Below are 21,036 nucleotides of genomic sequence, written 5' to 3'. Positions count from 1 at the left end.
ATCACCTTAAAAACACAATTAAATTATTGACACAGTCCTTCACAGATCCAGGAACAGTACCTTTCTTTTACATATTTTATACACTATAGTGTCAAGGTGTACTGACTTATTGTACACTGTTTTTGTAAGTTAGTGTTGCGATTAAACTGTTTAAACATAGCCACAATTAGTTTTCTTGGTATTACTGTTAGGTGGTAAATGTGGTGTTGGTGGTTAGCATTGCCCAGTAAAACTGTTTTTTTTTTTTTTTTTTTTAAGCAAGGTATATTACAAAATGAATGCATTTTGCCCGCATTCAAATAAATAAATAAATAAATGAGAAACCACCTATGGTAGGTGATAGCGAATATATTTAGCAAACAAATGTTGTTTTACTTATTCATTTCCTATTCAATAAATTAGGTACTTTTCATTTTCTTTATAATTATTTTAACATCTTATATAGCTGTGCAATATTTTTCATGTAAAAAAAATGCAATTATAAGCGGTACTTTAAAAAAAGAAGAGGAAGAATCCTTTCCATCATTTTTGTATCTATTTTAAAGAGAAAAGTAAGATGAATATTAGCAATAAAAGCTGAATCATAAGGGCTTTTATTCTACATCTCTCTGAGGATTGTTATCAGTGGGATGTGTGCACTGCCTTAGTCGTGTTCAATCAAGTGTCCACTTAGCCGTGACTGGGAGTAATTGTTCCCAAGTGGGCTGCACAATGACCTGTTAATGTCTGCATTGACCCCGTGACCTTGTCTGCACGTTTGTAGAGGATTTTAAATCATGTGGATCTCTAAGTTACTTTGTGTTCTGAGGTCAAGTGGGTGTCTGTGCTGTTAGACCACTTTCTTATAATTGTACCATGTTCTGCACATCAGTTAGGAGAGTTTTGTGTTCTGGGCTGTATATTCAATAAAATACCCAGAGCAGGGTGACTCTGTGGGTTGAGTCAGGTCTGGCAGTATTCCCTTCACTTGGGTTGAGCTTGGCTATTCTGGTGGCCGGCATTTCGGATGGAATGAGTTCAAATAATATCCTCTTCATGTCATGTGAGCTAGTTAGATAGGAATACCACAGACTGGCAATAATGCACTGACATGATATTTTCAAACAAACAGCAGTGACATGCGCTAGTGTCTGTTTTGTTGCACTATTGACAACTTTTTTTCAACTTTTGACGTTTGTGCCTAAATATATTTGGATTTCTTAAGTATGCTTTTAAATGTTTGCCTATTCGTTGAAACAGTGGGTTGTTCCAAAACCGTATTGGCAAAAAGACTATTGTTTGGAAGCCATAAACGTCATTGAACTTGCACTTGTGGCTTCTTTATGTATTGATACTGTTATATTGACCATGGTTTCTACAAGGTTCTACAAAATTGGGGAAGTCTTTTTAATTTTTTATATGTGTGTGTATATATATATATATATATATAATATAGTTTTTATAGTTTTATGTTAACGGTGGTTATCCGTGTGCATGAGTGTAGCAGTCCTCTCATACACAGATTAAATTCTGTCAGAGGACCAGTAAACTTCATGGCATGCTCTGTATTTAAGAACCTGTTCTTAAAAAATAAAAAATAAAAAAAATAAATCAGAATTTAATATAGAAATTAGAAAACTTGACACATGAAAAAGTGGCAATTAACAACTACTTTAAAGTGGTTGGTAACGGGTTTCTTTTGAAACTGACATGAATTGTAATTTGTGTGAAGAATGGATTAAAACCATATGTTTCAAAGTTAAAGTGCGTTCTGCTTAACAGCTGGGCTGCAGAGCGCCTTTAGACCGCTTCAGAGAGGCTGCAATATCCCAGCTTTCAGATCATTGAGAGTTTTCTACAGATTATTACCTTGATGTGAGTCTTATCTCTTCATTAACTTCTCTTTGTTTATTTATTCATGTTAATATGGCAGGAACATTCCTTCTTAGTGATGTTAATGGTTGCTGAGATGGGGTATGAACACAATGTCAAAATAAAAGGCAGTCTCTTTCAAAAATATACTCTTGAGAAAGTGGAGCCTTAATGGTGTAGACATAAATTATGCTGGGTAAAGCCGTCTATTGGGATAAACATATTTTTGTTGATTAATGACACACATGCAGACTGGTAATCAGCAGGGTCTTATCAGCGGCTTTTCAGAGCTTGACATTGGGGAAGGAATGTGTACCCATGATGGAAATAGTATTTTGCTAATGGTGTTACAGTTGAATTCCACACACATAAATTATGACAAGTTGGGCTGGCTGTTATGTGGTTTGTTGTGTCTGGTTTGGTTCCTAGTTTTCAAGTCACAGTTGCACTTGGTCATCTGTAGCATGTTTTAACAGACAGGCCTAATCGGCAGGATCCCCATGCACTGATGGGGGAAAGAGACTAGTTAACTTAAACATGCTGCACTGCACTGTTCTGTGGTTTATGTAGGCCTATATATTTATGTATGCTACTTGTAAACACGCACGCACACACACACACACACACATACACGTATATATAATAAACCTGTCTAATGATTTTGGTGGGAGCTACTATTTAAATTACCTAGGGTTACTGTTACACATACCCAACATATGGTGCCTGTTAGTTATTCATCCTTAGCACTAACAAAAAGAAAAGAAAAGAAAACGCTGATCAAGGCAATACAATTTTTAAAATGGAAATTCAGAAAACAGCTGTTAGAACTGATCTATTTAAAATAATCAATGTTTCAGCTTTGCCTTTTGGTTGAAAATATTGACTGATTTTCTATTGTATATGTTACCATGTAGTTTACAGGCAATACATGTTTCTATGGGATGAAGCGAACTATGCATTCAGAATGGAGACTATAGTATGTACCCAGGTTTTAGTAATAATAATAATACATGTTAATAGCAGTTTTTGCCATTTTTGCAACTATATTTAAAGATGCACAGACCCTATTTCAATCAGTTATAACATGACTTAATATTTATACATGACAAGTAATAGATCAAATGTCTGCTATTTTTTTTTTATTATAAACATTTCCATTTCCCACCTTATGAAGGGTTGATTATTTATAAGTATCTTATTCTGTTGCATTTATTCATTGGTATGTCAATGGTTTCCTCATCTCCTTTCCTAAAATTGCAAGTTTGAGCATCATAACTGAAGGTTCTTAAAGCTTCTTGTAGTTCTTTCTTGAGAGTTTATCTTTGTAAATACAAAACTGTCAAAATATAATTAGTTGGGATTGTAAAAGTTGATTAAACCCTATATGTTTTAAATAAATAAATAGATGAATAAAATACAACACTTGAAATGGTACCTGTTCAATATGAGTAGGCTTCACTGTCATTCTTTCTAAATCGATTGAGACCATTGTTTTCAGGTTTATCCAACTTTGGTGTTCCTCCCATTCATTCTTGAGAAATGTCCTTTTTTACCGTCTGCTGTTTTCATTTTCTTGAAGGAAAGGTTATCTCTGACCAAAGTTTCACTGTGATTTTGTTCCATGCTTGAATCGTAGATCTTGCTGATAGAAATTAGGAATAATTTAAACTTAAGTTACATGTGTGTAGGCTGGCGTTGAGGTCTTGAGAACATGTACACTGCTTCTGTGAAAAATATAAAAATAAAAAAAATTCCATTTTATCAGCATTCTCATCATTTTTTTGTGATTGGCGTCAAGATTGCCCAGTATTGCTTATGCAAGCTACTATTGTGAGATCTTTTTTTTTTGCTCATACTGAAAGTTTATGCTATTAAAAGAAATGCGTGACTGATGACTTAAAATGTATTTGGGTCTGAAGATAAGGGATGGGAAGATATGTGTCATTATTTAAGGTAAAAACTTGTGGTTTTTGATCACGTTTTTTTTTTCTTTTATTTTTCAGTATTAATCAAAGTTAGATATCATTCTGCATGACCAACCTCCCGTCACTGTGGGTTAAGTAAATTACTTCAAGGTACTTCCCCCACCTTTGAAATTTGGTGTTAATTCCTGTTTGTAACATGAAAAGTTGTGGATGTTTTCTTTACCACGTTTATGTATAAATATCTTTGTTACAGGTAAAGTGACATTCATGAAGTTCACCACTTGCTGATGTCAGGACTTCAAAGACTTTGTGCAGAGATCTGATTGAATGGATGGAATGTCCATCTTACCTAGAAAAGTGAAAACGGTAAGCAAGCATTTGCATCCACATCCTGCTATAGCAGTTTAACTGTTTCTCAAAATGCAGTTTAATGCCAATGAACTATTAGTTCAAAATGATTTGTGGTGCATGAAATAAGACTATAAGTAAACAATTTTTATAAAACTATATAATACAAAGAGGTTATATCATCCAAGTGCTTTTTATTGTACTGTTTCATATCATAACATAATGTAATCTTTGTTCTTTTTAATTTATTGTGTTAATTAAAAAGGAAGGAAGTATACAAAACCCAATGCAGAAAAAATGTACCTAGTGAAAATAAACAAAAACCTAGTTTTCAATATGGTTTCAAGATATTAGATATCCCCATGTGGTATTGTTATAATGACCATCCTCATTTTGTAGCAAGAATACATTTGTGTGTATGCACACTGTAAAGTAATATATATTTTTTTAAATGTATAGTACCTGTACATATATAAGTAATAGAGCCCCCTCTGTTGCCCATACAGAACTCGTTGGCAGTGTTGATATTGGAGATGATTAGCAATTAATTGTTAGAAATGACACCCTAACAAAATAATTTTATAAATGAAAGTGTTTTTAGTGTAATTATTTATTAATGCAAACCTGCTTGTTTTCTTTCAGTCAAGCTTAATGTTGAAATCTTTGTTTTAAACAAGAAATCCAAGCCCAATAATGTGTGTGTGTGTGATATATATAATATATATAATATATATAATATATATATATATATATATATATAATATATATAATATATATATATATATATATATATATATATATATATATATATATATGTTGCCATTATTTTGTATTTATAATTTCAGTAACAAGAATAATACACAGAGTTACCAGGGACCCATTTAGCACCAGTGCAAGCACTTGCCATCTCCATAAATAAAGCCTTATGCCACTTACAAACACAAAAGACAGGTTTTAAAATGCATCTGCTATTTGATAGCAGATTGTTATGCAGTCTGCTTACAATAAGTTATTAAAATTGAAAATTGGATACAAACTACATTATAGTATTTTGTGTAATGCAACAATGTACCATATGAACCATGTACCTCATATACCTCTCCAGGTTGACTCTACTCCTGGAGAAACTGAATTGACATGTGCAGTGTTTCTGACTTCCACATTTACAATGCTTTGGATAATGTAGCTGCCCTGTCATCGTCTTCTTTTTAAGAAATTATCGTATTTTATTATTCTTTCACTCGGAAAGCCACATTTCAGTACCCTTCCCTTTAAGAAAGCATTTGATAATATGAACACCCCCATCAGAAACTGCAGGTTACTCTTTAATGCATTTAAATGTACCGCCTAGAAATTATATTTTTCATCGGAAAGAAAGAAACAAACCATGTGTCTCAGTAATACCAGGGCATGCATTTATCCAATGATAGGTTTATAACAATCTTAATATTAGGAAAACATTTAATGTAACGTGATTAGAATAGCTGGATGCGTGGATGTATTCAAATAGAAAATAGCAATGTAAACGGAAAGATGAAGTGAAAATAGCCATGGGTTGCATGAAGCTGCCAATTTCACTCTTTTCTGTATGCATTGTGTGTGTCATCTTACTTTTGTATCTCTATGAAATACTTTAAAAGTGTTTATTTCCCTTCCTTGTGGGGACTTTGTGTCCTGTAATTGGCTGAATACTTTCTACATAGTTGGTTGGCTCAATGCCAGCTTGGAAGCCATTGCCTGACTTGCCGCTGATCAAAAATGAACATGACATTTGTGCAGAGGTAATGGAATCCATACGTAATTAAATTCATGACTCTAAGGAAGAGCCCATCATCCCCCACCTTGCATCAGCAGGAGGGGCGAGGGGGATGATGAAACAGTCCCAGCAGGCACCTCACTGCTGCGTTTATCCAATCTCAGTGTCAAATTTAGTTTTTAAGTTCTCTGTTAAGGCTGTAATTCCCAGCAATTAATTACAACAAACGTCAATTAAAAATCTTCCAAATATTGTAGGAGAATTAAATTTCAATTAGAAAAATTACATTAGAAAAAGAAGACATTAACATTGGATTAATGAATTCCGCTGAAGGTGACAGTTGTTATTTTGTGTTGGGGAGTTATGTACCATTTCAGGAGCTTTGATATAAATTTGATATGGTGGAGGAGTGTCATCATGCATGTGCAGATTTTACAGAGCCATAATCATTACACAAAGCACATCATTTACTGCCTGTCTTCTGCAATGCCACAAAACATAACGCCTCATTTAAAAGGTTTGTGGGCAATAGTTTGAGTCATTGATCAGTGCTAAAAAAGAATCTTTGGAGGCTACGTTTACACAGATGCCATTGTGAATTGTACATGTATACATTGCAGATGCCATAGGTCATTGATCTCGCAAGGATATTTTACTTAATGACTGCTGTTTTTTTTCAGTATTGCTAACATATGCCTTAACAAATAGGAAATATAGGAAATAGATCTCCACACCCAAAAACAAGGTAGACAATTTCCATATGTTAATTTTGTCAGATCTGTTTCGATACACACTTTTTAAACTATACTACAACATTTGAGTTTGCTTTAGGTGAAAAAGGTTTAGCCATGGATAATGCCTGTTATTCCATATCAAATGTATTAAAATATTCTATTCAATTTACATTTGGTGTTGGTGACAGCAGAACTTCAACATACTTTGGTCTGTAAGCCTATCTGATAAAAAAAAATGCCTCATACCTGACATCCTTTCTATAAACCTAATGGCTGGTACTCTGAATGAGCTGATGTTTCAAGCAACTCGAGATGAGGGATTGGAAAAAGGAGACTGAAGAAAACATGTTATTTAAAAAACTGTTTGTAGGTTAATGTAGACATTTCCAATTTGTAAATCATTTGTTTTAATTTAAAAGCTTTTTGTACAAATTGAGATTTTGAATAATTAGCATGGGCTGCTTTTTAAAATCCATTGAGGGAGTTATTTATTTGTATTCATATTTTTTGTGGTGGAGTAAACGATTACAAACCATTGAAATAAATTAACATAGGCAATATTGCAAAGTTTAAGGAAGGAAATCATTCAAAATAAGCATAACAAGAAAAACAAATCCTGGATGCTGTCTATGCTAAACTCCACATGAATGACTGGCACATGTCATCAGTGAAAAATGATGATGATGATAATAATAATAATAACACTGGTGCAGAATCCAATGTTAATTAGAACTGACAATAAAATGAACCTTTCCACTTCTCTCATGCCTACTGAGAATCATAAACTTCACAATACCCTTATAGTGGACAGTAAAAGGGTATGCATTCCCTATACGTTTAGCATCAACAAGCATTTTACATCATTTTTAACAAATCAGAAAGCTTGAACAGATTCGTTGAGTGGTTTAATTTTTCTCAGAAATGCTCTTTTCTTTCCGGATTCAAATGGTTTTGTTTATTGGCTCAATTTTCAAACCATGCAGTTACAACACTTGGCCTGGGGAAACCAAAATCGCCTGTGCTTGTGTGACATTCATAAAGTAGATTAGATCAGTTTGACAGATAGACATGGGGAATTGTTTTAATTGTGCAATTATTTATTATCAGTCACTTGTGCAGAAAGTGCCAGAACTGTGCTTTGAGACAGCAGAAGTACATGTTTGGGGGTTTATAAAAAATGTATTTACTTCCTGGTTTAACAATTTAACTAAAACAATTGCTTTTAAAGAATAAAATGAATAACTACTGCTCAAGAGGATGATGGTAGATTGTGGTTTCTAGTACATCTGTACAAACAAACAGACACACATTCCTGTTTGACACTCTTTAGGCAAACATAGGTTTACTGATATTGTGCCCTTTTTTGTACAACTGTGGTATTAAAGGCTGTAGATTTCTCCCAAGGCAAGCTGTGACCATTGTATGAATTTGTTAATAAGTGTGAATTTACAACCATACACACTAACAAATAAGCATGTTATTGTTTCCTTATCACAGTGGCTTTATCAGATCAGTCACATGACAACTAAATAATGGAACAGTTCTTCTGTATAATAAAGAATGAATGTACACAGTATGTATTGAAGCCCCTTTCCTTCTTGTATGTCCCAATATATCAGAGGGTTGATTTTGTATTCTACCTTTTTATTTGTATTTTAATAATGGCCTAGACACCAACTTACACTCACCTAAAGGATTATTAGGAACACCTGTTCAATTTCTCATTAATGCAATTTTCTAATCAACCAATCACATGGCAGTTGCTTCAATGTATTTAGGGGTGTGGTCCTGGTCAAGACAATCTCCTGAACTCCAAACTGAATGTCTGAATGGGAAAGAAAGGTGATTTAAGCAATTTTGAGCGTGGCATGGTTGTTGGTGCCAGACGGGCCGGTCTGAGTATTTCACAATCTGCTCAGTTACTGGGATTTTCACGCACAACCAGTTCTAGGGTTTACAAAGAATGGTGTGAAAAGGGAAAAACATCCAGTATGTGGCAGTCCTGTGGGCAAAAATGCCTTGTTGATGCTAGAGGTCAGAGGAGAATGGGCCGACTGATTCAAGCTGATAGAAGAGCAACTTTGACTGAAATAACCACTCGTTACAACCGAGGTATGCAGCAAAGCATTTGTGAAGCCACAACACGTACAACCTTGAGGCGGATGGGCTACAACAGCAGAAGACCCCACCGGGTACCTCTCATCTCCACTACAAATAGGAAAAAGAGGCTACAATTTGCACAAGCTCACCAACATTGGACAGTTGAAGACTGGAAAAATGTTGCCTGGTCTGATGAGTCTCGATTTCTGTTGAGACATTCAGATGGTAGAGTCAGAATTTGGCGTAAACAGAATGAGAACATGGATCCATCATGCCTTGTTACCACTGTGCAGGCTGGTGGTGGTGGTGTAATGGTGTGGGGGATGTTTTCTTGGCACACTTTAGGCCCCTTAGTGCCAATTGGGCATCGTTTAAATGCCACGGCCTACCTGAGCATTGTTTCTGACCATGTCCATCCCTTTATGACCACCATGTACCCATCCTCTGATCGCTACTTCCAGCAGGATAATGCACCATGTCACAAAGGTCGAATCATTTCAAATTGGTTTCTTGAACATGACAATGAGTTCACTGTACTAAACTGGCCCCCACAGTCACCAGATCTCAACCCAATAGAGCATTTTTGGGATGTGGTGGAACGGGAGCTTCGTGCCCTGGATGTGCATCCCACAAATCTCCATCAAATGCAAGATGCTATCCTATCAATATGGGCCAACATTTCTAAAGAATGCTTTCAGCACCTTGTTGAATCAATGCCACGTAGAATTAAGGCAGTTCTGAAGGCGAAAGGGGGTCAAACACAGTATTAGTATGGTGTTCCTAATAATCCTTTAGGTGAGTGTATATCAATATCTGGAAATATGTGTGTGTGTATATTATACTTAAGAAAATTATTATAATAAAATAATGTTTTATTTTTAATTATTAGTGGACTCATCTGTTTGTATAAGCAAAGAACCTTCACCTTAGACTCAGAAATAGAAAATTGATCAAATGCAGTTTTTGAATTTTCAGTACACGACGTAGTCTTCATTATTATGAATAATAATAATAATAATAATAATAATAATAATAATATTGTCTAACTTTATAAAATGAGTACAATATTGCAGAAGATATTGCATGTACCTCTTGTGTTCAAAGTTAAGGAAGAAATTGTATGAACTAAATATTTATTTAAAATATTTGTAACGTGACTGGGATGATTAATTATAATGTGGAAATAATGGATTTGGATATAATTCAATAGTAACGTTCCTTTTTTATGATATACTTTGTTTCTTTACATTGGCATAAAATTATGTATTTTAAAAAAATCTTTCTCACTCACTCGATTGTAGTTAGCTTTTTAACAAACCAAATACCCTTTTAAATCACTTTGGGTGTACAGGTTATTTGATCATAAGTGCTGGGGAAAAAAGGAAACAAGATTGAGTTTCTTGGCTACTGTCTTGACAGCAAGATGGTAGATCTCTGTGGCCACAGGTTTTATTGATTTTTATTTTTAAAGCATATATACATTTATTAAATGGATACAGAGATTATCATCATTATGTTAGCTAAGCTAACTCAATATTTAGTTTCTTGTGCAAAATGCGTTTCAGTTTTATGTGTAGCCCCCTCAGAAGTCAAATCAAAAAAGCAAAGGCATATTATGAACTGACAGAGTAATATGCATTTATTTAATTTGAATATTTGTTGGAGATTCTACCAACACTGCCGACACAAATATTGTAGAGACAGCCCAGTGAATCCACATCAATTCAAGTCAAAATGAATAAATTCTGTTGTATGGTTACTGGGAATAGATGATCAGTTAATATTTGACTCAACAGTAAAGGAATCCGTCTCCAGTTCCTCTTGGCAGTTACCTAGTGCATTTCTGTAATGTATGTATGTAAACTTGAATCTTGTTTTACGATTGATTCTAATATAATGACTGAAATATTTTTATCAGTAATGTGTGATCTTATATCATACAACTTCAAATGAAATCCCAAGGAATGGATTCATTCTGTTCCTTTTTTATTTATTTTTCTGTCACAAATTTGAAATGTCCTCTTGCCTATTTACAAAATGATCATCAGGTTTTTGAAATGTGTGAGATGTAGGTACAGAATGCCATTGAAGAGTACTTTTCAGTTATGACTTGATATTGAAACCTGTGCTTTTTATGTGAGGAAAGCACACAAAGTGAATGGCTTCCTAGTCAATATCAAAAGGAAACCATGGTGATTTTTTTTTTTTTAAGCAATTTGTGACGTGAAGCAATTTCTTAAATAGGCTTTCGTTAAATTCTGCACATTCTCTGTAAGGCAGCTAGTATACAGTATATTTGTTAAAAAATATCATCTATAATAAAAACTTATTTTTTAAAGGATGTTGTTTTTACAGGACAGCATTTTACATACAATTGATGCATTGGATATTCTCCACAACATAAAATGTAATAAATCCTCCAAAAGGGGACCATGTTTTCAACACATGTTAATGACAATGCATACTGTGTTTAGAGAAGGCACTTTTAAGATTCACTCATATATCCTTGTAGATTTTGGAAGATGATTCCAGGGTCTGGTTACTTAACATTTACATTACTTGGAGCCAATTTTGCTACCGATTAGTGACAAAATATGGGTTCAGAATGGTTATACCTTCTTGTTATTATGGATTAAGGACAAAATGTGCTAATTAAATCCAGAGCAGGGAACTTGGTTGGCAAGGAGAGAACAGGAGTGAGATATAAACCAGCATTAGTTCAACTGAGATTAGTAGATTTTGAGAGAGTTTGCTTTTTGTCTTTATCAGAGCAATCACAACATGTGTTTTAAGAAATTAAGACTTTATAGATTTTATTTATTTTTAAAGAAAATATTATTAAATATGGCTCGGGAATGTACAGTTATTTAATATGTAAGCATTGCATTGAGATCTACAGTACAGACTAATGGATTTTACAGTGTCAGCGCTCCTGTTGGAACAATCGCCCATCCAGAAATTTGAGCTGAAATTCAGAGTTTCTCAGTAATTTCTGTAATTAAATAATCATTTATATAATAACTGAGGGGAAATTTCCCAGCCACAGTTGCCTATTTAGAAACCTCTTGCAAAACAAAATCTTGTTTTTATATACAGTGATCTTGAAATATGCATCATGGTTAAAATTGTTGTTGTTATTATTGTATTATTATTATTATTATTATTATTATTATTATTATTATTAGCCTACTGTCTTAAATCATATGTAAATTATAAAATATTTGCCTAATGGCAGACAGTTGCTAATTTCCTTGATTTCACTTCCAAACTGAAAGTCAGATTGTGTCTGTTCATTTCCTGTTTTTAATAATTTGCACAAAGTAATGCCAGAGGGTATATACCACATATCGGTCTTGATCATTTTTAGGCAAATGAGCTTACTTTTTTCCCCCCACACTGGACATTTTGTATTTCATTACATATTTATGTTATCAAAAGCTTGGAAATGGTGAATTTCAATGTGTTTTCATATTTTATTACTAAAATGATTTATTTATATTGTGATTAATTAAGTGCTTTTGGCTCATTGTATTGTTTGAAGCCAAAGTTCAGCCATTTTAAGCACGTTGGCTGTAATTTATCTACCACCTTTTACAAATATTGCACTGACAATTTCATGCCTTTCCAAGTCAACGCCCACCCACCTACATTTAGAGCCTCTGTGTGTTGAATTTTTTTTTTTTTTTTTTTTTTTTTAAAGACATTCTTTTAAGTGTATAATGAATAGAATTAGTACCGTCAGTATTAGTAAGATTAGTAATTTAATTTATTTTAATTGGTGACTCGCCATTGATGGAACAAGATACTGCGTTTCCAGTAACCCTGATCAGTGGCCACACACTTATGTTAGCCAATGCACTTGATTTATAATTGTATTGGGATGTGAAAATCCTTTTAAACAGGCACTGATCCTTTAAAATACCTGGCGTTGACTTTGGCGTACAGACACGCACAGACACGCGCGTGTGCGCGCATGTGCGCGCACGCGGACACACACACACACACACACACACACACACACACACAGTTCAGTCTTCTTGCCAGATCAGTAACCGAATGATTTTTCAAGCCTGGTGGGCAATACTTGTGTCCAGGCGTAACACTGATAGACCACAGTCAGCAGCTGCATGCAATTTTGAACTCCACTCACTGAAGTGTAATAAAACAATATAAGCATTGCTTGGGGGAGAGATTGAATGCAGTTACCCCTCAAGAATGCTCAGGCATATGAAAGCAGCACTGACTGACAAGAAAATTTTGAATTTAGATTTTGATTGAATTGTAGAATTGAACAAACCAACAGTATTTGTGGAAGTGTTATTTATGTAGAGGCATTTCCCAAGCACGATGGCACAAATCTGAATTTTTTGTTTATTGTACTTGCTGTTGTTTTTATCCAAATTATATATTAAAAAGTTAACTATAGCATTTGAAGAGGTATATTTTACAGATCTGCCATGCTTACTGATATTATAAATCATTGGAAGGTTTACTGTGACCTCACCGAAAAACAAACAAACATTAATTAACGACACTGCAAGGTAATACCTGAAGATCTCTCTGAAATGCAGCTGTTCCTAGCTTGACATATTGTTGTTCACACTATATTCTCTGGTAATGGATAAATGATTAGCAGGTAATAGGTCACATTTTATGCAGCTTGTTATGTGAATGCATTCAGGCTAAGTGTCTTCACAGTGCTTCATAAACAGGTCAAGTTGCACCTAATGGTGACTCAAAGTAGTTTATGGACTCGCCCATAATAATACAATAATGAAGGGTGACAGGAAGAGACAAGCGTCCAGGAGTGATTCCAGGCAGCTGGCAATCCGGGAGAATCGGAAACACACCACTGATGAAAACTGCAGTGAAAAGCAAATTAAACCTCATATCTGCCATCTCACTTGCTTTTCTGTGCTTTCCTGTTTGGACTTGAAGGTGATTGGAGCCAAGACAGTGACAGTTGACGGAAGTGCTGCAAGGAGAGAGTATTTATTTACAGTGAATCGTGGTGATGCTAGTTCAGGATGCGGTTTCACGCAGGATGTGCAGTCCCCACCCCCCAGTTTGATCATTTCACAAAAAAAGGCAACCTGATTGTTTCAGGCCAAAGCCTGTATGGAGAAAGTATTGTGTAACATGGCTGTACTTGGAATACTCTGTTAATGCACCATCATAGGAAGTTCCTATATGGGGTCTGAAGGCAGGGATCAAGGCTAGCTTAGATCCAGATGTGTTTATTGCCAACAATAGTCATTATGATTTAAAATGGGGAAGTGGGCTAGGTGTACTTGCCATCGGCTATTGTAAATGAGGGTGTCTGCATCCAATGCCAGAAACTGTCTTCGACTTCTCTGGATTACCTACATTTTTGCTGCCTTTTTAGATTTTAGTACTTATTGAGTTTAGAGGTAAAAAGTGAGGTATAGGATCTTGTAAATCCTACCTTATTTTGTGGTTTTCCATAATTATGGTTTTCATTATCTGTCCTAAAGCCCTTTGTCTTTTGTGTTGATACATGTGTTTGCTATGCTAATGTTTTTTTTTAACCCTTCTACTGTGGCCTTCTACTATGCTTTGTATCTTTGAAAAGTGTATTCATAAAATGTTTAAACATTTCATTACACATGAAAGAATATAAAATATAAAAAAATGAAATTGTGTGCATGAAGGACATGGCTGCTAGTTCAGATATTAGTAGATACCATTGTTAAACCAGTGTAATTTACAGTAAAAAACAAAACAAAAAAATAAAACATTGTATTTAAATACAATGTAGGCTAAAAATAATTTGATTTTCTCAAATTGTAAATCAAACCACTGTTTTTGTATCTTTCAAAAATGTAGAGAAAAAAGTTGACATAACTACAGAAATGTGGGTTTGGATCTTTTTGCAAACTAAATGTATGATTTCCTGTTTGCGGGTTTTTTCTTTTTCTTTCTTTTTTGTTTGTTCGAAAAATGTAATCTGATCTCTTTCTAGTTTTTCTACTAGAGTATTTTTAAAGTGGAGTTGAAGGTTTAAACTGGATTTTTTTGTTGCTTTTTATGATCATGAATCTTATTTGCTGCTTTGAGTCAGTGCTTGATATTATGAAAAGGATGTGTCCAGTTAAATCAAACTGTTAACCCCACAATTTTAATCGTAATGCTCCCATAAAACCAAGCGGTAGAACCTGTACTCATGTTTTTACCATGTTTTACAGTTGAATCTAATATGATTTCAGAATTAGTTTACTTTCAGTCAGTCTGATCCATTTTTATTTTATTTTTTTCTGAAAGTTTTTGACACTAGTAATAATAACAGAAGCAGGGAAATTTCATTTTGACTACTGGCTTCATGTCGGCACAAGTCCAAAGAGTTTCAAAGGGATGTTTTATTGATTCTGTAATTGCACACACTAGACTGGACAAACTGAACTTTGCTGCAGGGCAAGGAAAGCTCCTGTATAAAACACATCTGTTGGATGTATGCAAAGCTATAAAACATTTGACATCTCTGAACAGTTAGTTTGTACTCTGCTGAGATGGAAGTGTTTCCTTAACCCCATATTTTCTTTTTCCATTTGCAGCTCTTTTTAGTGACTCTTTTAGTAAATCTTTTCAAAGTAGTTTACCTCTGAAGTTGCACAGAAGCTTATTTGCGGTCTGAGCTCTGGTGACTGAAGAAGGTGATCTTAAATTGGGGCACAGAGCTAAACACAGATTCTAATCACAGTTGTGTTTTTTAATGAAAAGAAAAAGGTGAAATCTTCACTGTGTAAATTCATTAATAAAGTTCTATGTTTAGAGTTCCAAAGCATCTAAAAACAATTGTGAAAACAGTCATAATGATCTGTTGCAACACTTTGTCTAGTTTACAGAAGCCAATAAATATATGCATCTCTTCAGTTCATTGACTTTGAAATTGCTTTAATTTGAGAAGAAAATATGACCGAGTTAATTGGACTTTTTTAGTCTATGGCAACATTGCCGATTTGAAGAATTGTGATCATTCAGTTTCTCTGTTGGATTTTTTTATGCCCATACAATTAATTTCTTCTGCTGGTATGCTAAACTCCCAGGTTTTCAGATGGCTCTTTAAAAGTGTAAATTGTCTAAAGGTGAATCAAACCTTCTGTCAATTATCACACTGTAGTGGTGAGGAAAAAATGAGATGCTGTTTGCAATAAATTGGGAGCTAGTGAAACATCCATTTTACTCCAGGTTTTTGTCATTTTAACAGCCTACTGAGACATCGTTTGTTACACCATTAAATATAGGTCCCTAAAGCAGGTGGGCAGAATGATGCAATGCTAGTCTTAATATATTGGAACTCTGCTTTAAGTCCACTAAGACATTAATTTGTTAGTTGTATTCATATTTTTGTATATGTCAATACCATGTGTTTATTTTTTACTGAGCTTCTTTAGATACCTCTTCAATCTTTCATTTGTTTTGTCCCCTAGACTATTGTAATATTAACAGATCTAAAAATGTCTAGTAGACATTGATAGTTTACTTTGTACAGTATGAGTTTGTGTCCTTGACGCTACAATGGAACTGTAATTTATATCCTCTTCAAGACTAAGCATTTGAACTTACCTTAGATCGTAGTTTGGGTTTTGTCTCAATTTATTTTCTCTTATTCTCATTCTCAAGCTTAATTGCACCAGCTTCCAAATATTCTAGGGAATAATGTGTTGTAATTACTTGCAGAAAAGTAGATGCAATTAAGGAGATGCATAACTACTGATCATTCTCTTTTTCTGTATTGTATTGCAATTGGCTACATAAAGAACTAAGGAAAAAGGACCTCTTTAAGGACCTCTGTTCAGCATTCTTGAAATGAGGCTTAAAGCTTTATGTGCGAGAGAATGGACTCTTTAGGTTAGAAGATCTATGAAACCAATAATCTACCCGAAACATACATCCCAAGAGTAGCAACGTATTGTATCTCCATTGCACACTGATTTTCCAACACTCTTCTACTCAGATATTTTCCTACCAGAGATATCTCTCCCTGGCAGTGAAAAGAAGCTGGTCACAGTTTAGCAAGAAGAAAAAAAACACAAAACAAAGGAATGGCAGAGATTTCCCTCTGTATGAGCCGTCTTCAGAGAGCACTTTTAGATGGTCCCTTGAGCAGTCATTATACAGTATATCTTTTAAGACATTGATGTTAGCTGATAAAGTGCCATGGCTCCTAAGAATATCCTGTAACACTTTACAATAATGGCCACTGATTCTTAATGAATTAATATATTAATCCCAGAGGAATAACACATGAATGCTGCATGTGTTCCACTGAGTTCTGATGTTGGTCACATGTATGAGCTCTAACCCCAGACCTCTTTTGTAATCCTATCCCTAACCCTGACCCTAATTTTGTTATACATGTAATTAACAGACAAACTCAAATGAAGTGCATATGGTAGTCTTGTGTTAATCCTGTGGTATTCATACATCAACTCATTAGGAATGGGTGCCCATTATCGTAAATTGTTACCCAATGTATGTTACTGTAGTGGTCTTGACAGAATTTAACATCATTTCTCAAAGTGAGATGGAGATTTGGTGAAATCAGTGTCACTGTTTTAAAAAAAAAAATCTTGTCCGTCATTCTTATGGTAATGTTCAGGTTTTGCTTGTGACTTGTCATGTTGGCTAAATTGAATGACTGACTGACTTTGCCAGGGGCAGAAGCTGCAACCCTTCAGCACAGGTTAACACCAGGTGTTATAAACCCTGGAGCAGGCAGGGTAACCGAGGAGCTCTGACACACCTGACAGGGTTTCTGCTAGGGGTGACGTATCATTATGCACTCACTGCTTATGGTGGGTGTTTTCTCAGGTTTGTTGAAAAGAGAAGAAAGCAGTTTCAAGTATCTACCATTAAGATATTATAGACCATCTAAGTACAATATATCCTAGTTTATTTATTTCCTTAAATAGATGATAGACATTTAAACAAACCAACATCACTCCTGGATAGAAATTTTGAGATATATTGCATGTACGCCATCTTTAAGCAACTTACTATAGTGGTATGAGTTTTGTTCAGTAGCAAAAATAAATACCTAAACTGAAACTATCCATTGTAGCTAAAATTTAAGAGTCATTACAATATGGGTCAGCTTTGATTGTAACAGAATTTGTATTTTATTTAGATTTTTTTTTTCCAGTGAAAGCATTAACTATGTATGGAGGTTGATCAGATCAAAGAACCCCCTGTATGTTATGTATGATCTTTATTACAATATTCACAGATCTACGGTTCTGCATCTCTCTCATTATTCCTTTTATTTTCATTTTTCTCTGTGCTTTGTAAAGATTAATATTGAGGCCTAGTCAATATTGATAATGATACAAAAGCAGGGGGCATGATGAAAGGGCATAGCAAAACTTGTTTATGGTTTGCAGATTGTAAGACGGCTGTTTAATTGATGTTGGAAAAAAGCACCCAATTTGAGACCTCCCATAAACTGTAATAGCAAAGAGTAATGTTAAAAGGCGAAATGTCTTCACTCAATTTTTCTATCTAAAATAACTGAAGTATAATTTTTAAAAGGAAGATAATATATGTAAGTGATTGATCAGTGAGTAGCGACCCCATTATCTCAGTGGCTGTTAATTACACTCATCCTCGCTCAGATGTCAAAAGTCTGATAATTGAGGAAGGTAAAAGATGTACTTCACTTTATTTATGCTTTCACTTTCAGGGCTTCCAGCAATTTTTTTTATGCGTTTATTTATTGTTCAGTAATGTAATACTGTCAAAGATGATCATTTTGCTACAGTATTAGTCACATTCTCCTGTGTTTTGAACCTTTTTCCAATATTACTGAAAGCAGCTCTAAAAGAGGAACAATTGGCCCCTTTCTAAAGATTGTTGAGTAACTTATTGATTTCACTTTTTATCTGTACTTTGTATGCATACAAGTTGACAAACTAATGTAATTCACTAAATGTTATTAACCACATAAAAAAAGACAATGTGTGAAATGAAAAAGAAAGACTAATTCAGTAGAGCAAAACTCTGGTCCTTTAGGGCCACAATCCAGCAGGTTTTATTAGTCTCATTAAAACATTAGCAACTTAAGACCTGGTAACATTTTTTAATCGGACCAATTAAGTACATTATCACTTCAATTAAGTATTTAGGAGATCAGGTAGAAAGAACACGAGGAGGCCGTGCTGCCCTCAAGGACTTTTATTCCACTTAATATAAAACTATCAGTAGACTGTGTGCCATTGTATGTATATATTTGCTCACTGTTGTGCTTATGTTTGATTGTCTAAGATAAAAAAATGTAAATGTAGTTTTGATTTAGTTTGTCAAGGCATCTTAGTGTTGTCAAAGCTTCACAACTGTACAACATCTCTTTCGCAAAATGAAATGGTGTGGCAGGTCTTTTAACACTTTCATAGAAGTAGAACTCGGAGTCCCGTGTTCGGTAACACAATCTTTATCAAAACAGTATTTTCTGTGGTTTGTGGAGGGCTCTTTGTGTTCTGTGCAACAATTCACAGGTCTCGTTTCTGCACTGAATTCAGAGACTCAAAATAAAAGGAGCCTTTATGAAAGGTTGATCTCCATTTTGAACCATTAAGAACTTTAACCACTTCCTTTGTCATGGCCAGTGACTGTGTGCTGCTTGATTAGATAAGTTATTAAGTACTGTGCTGCTAGAGCATTGTTTCCTGTGAAATTATAAAGCGCACATAAACAAACAAAATCATAATTGGAACTTTGTTTTTATTACACATTTGTATTCTATAAATATCAGTCAGTACTAAAATAATTAAACCATGTGTTTTGTTTAATCTCTTTATCAAGTGCAAATGATTGGTGTCATCCCAGTACTTTTGAGAAAATATTCATTTGTTTTTGTTTGTATTTTCATCTGTAGGCCTATATGTATGCATGCGTGCTTGTGTGTGTGTGTGTGTATAAGCACATGCAAATACATTTTTTTTTTTTTTAAATGTACTAATATACTGGCAACTGGAATACATTATGGTGTGTTTTAACACCTCTTAGACTGCTGTATGGTTAAAATATTGTGGTTTCATTTTAGTAATACTGGCCATGTTGTTCAAAAAAAGAAAAAAAAACAGCTTGGTTTTTGGTTTTTGCTTTGGCTAACACATGCTGCACAACTATTTTGATCTTTGCTGCTCTGTACCTTCCAGTGCTGCAATCAAGCAATCCCATACACAATGTCTTAATGGAAAACTGTCTCTAACACAAGTCAAACTGTAGATCTTAAACTGAAGGAAATATTTTGAACCCAAGGAATCATTTGAGGACATGGTTGCAGGCACTCACTGGTGGAAACCTCTGTATTTGCATTTTTAGCAGCACAGTCATTGTATCCAATTTTCTAAGTCTGTTAGGGGATATCTTTGGTGTCCTGTATAATATTTAACACTCAATTTGAATGATTGATTATTACAACACAACAAAAAAGAAGACGACTGTTAAATGCTCTTCATAATGTAATATTTCTCCAAGTTTTTATGTTTTTGCTCTTATATACAGAGGCTTTGTAGGGGAATAATCAAGTATGTAAGGCAGTCGCATTATCGTTGCTAGCCCGTTAAAGAAAGAAAATAAAAAAATACACTAACTTCTAGGTTTCATTTTTTTTTGTTTGTTTATTTGTGCTTCAAGTTTTCCTTCTGTAGGGTAAATGTAGGCGTTTCCAAGAACTGCTACGGGTTTTTCTTTCTCAAAAATACTCGTAATGAGTGGACATCTATCCTAAGGCCATTAAATGTGAGACACTGTTGAATGATTTAGTGCATCACCTTGTGGACAATAGAAGGAATTATTAATTCTTTAAGAGAAGAAAAAACCAATAATGTTGGTAAAAACAGAGTGCTGGGTCATTTGAAGGCAGTTGTTTATATACTGTATTTCTAAAAGTGCCTATTTTTCCAAACAAAATCAAACTGAGATACAACCAAGCTTAGCCTTTCTCTTTTATTATTATTGTTTGTAATTCATAAGTTTTAACATTTTAAGCCTCTTTTTCTTAACAATATTTCAGATTTTTGTTTTAATTACAGCAATTTGATTTATTGCCATACACTTATGTCGTCTGATATGGCAACATTTACTCTGTTCATAAGCAAGCAGTAATTTGTGTTGAAATATTATGGCTGCTAAAAGAGCACATCGGTTCACATTAAAGACAGACTTCATTGTTAATGGTACTGTTCTTTTCTGTAGGATTAACAATTTGTTTACTCCTTGTACTGGATAGCATTAAACCAGTTGTCATCTAGTCAGCAATGGATGAGAATGAGAGAAAACAGCTAAAAGGTTGTATTGGTAA

General features: G+C 34.3%; 1 protein-coding gene across 7 annotated transcripts in view; it reads left to right on the top strand.

Moving 5' to 3' along the window:
- Positions 1-21,036, top strand: part of foxp1b (forkhead box P1b) — a 179,232-nt gene that overhangs the window by 19,396 nt on the left and 138,800 nt on the right. For 6 of the 7 annotated variants that reach the window (XM_066698041.1, XM_066698039.1, XM_066698035.1 and 3 more), the window contains exon 3: positions 4,030-4,142. The gene's annotated coding sequence lies outside the window, so the exon portion shown is untranslated. Of the gene's footprint in view, positions 1-3,854; positions 3,927-4,029; positions 4,143-21,036 lie in introns of all 7 variants that reach the window. The other variant, XM_066698036.1, reaches the window with a different exon arrangement.

The sequence above is a fragment of the Amia ocellicauda genome, chromosome 3 (assembly GCF_036373705.1).
Source record: "Amia ocellicauda isolate fAmiCal2 chromosome 3, fAmiCal2.hap1, whole genome shotgun sequence".
In the NCBI taxonomy this organism is placed as follows: domain Eukaryota; kingdom Metazoa; phylum Chordata; class Actinopteri; order Amiiformes; family Amiidae; genus Amia; species Amia ocellicauda.
Note: the sequence above shows the minus strand (reverse complement) of the source record. Positions and strands in the feature narration are given on the sequence as shown.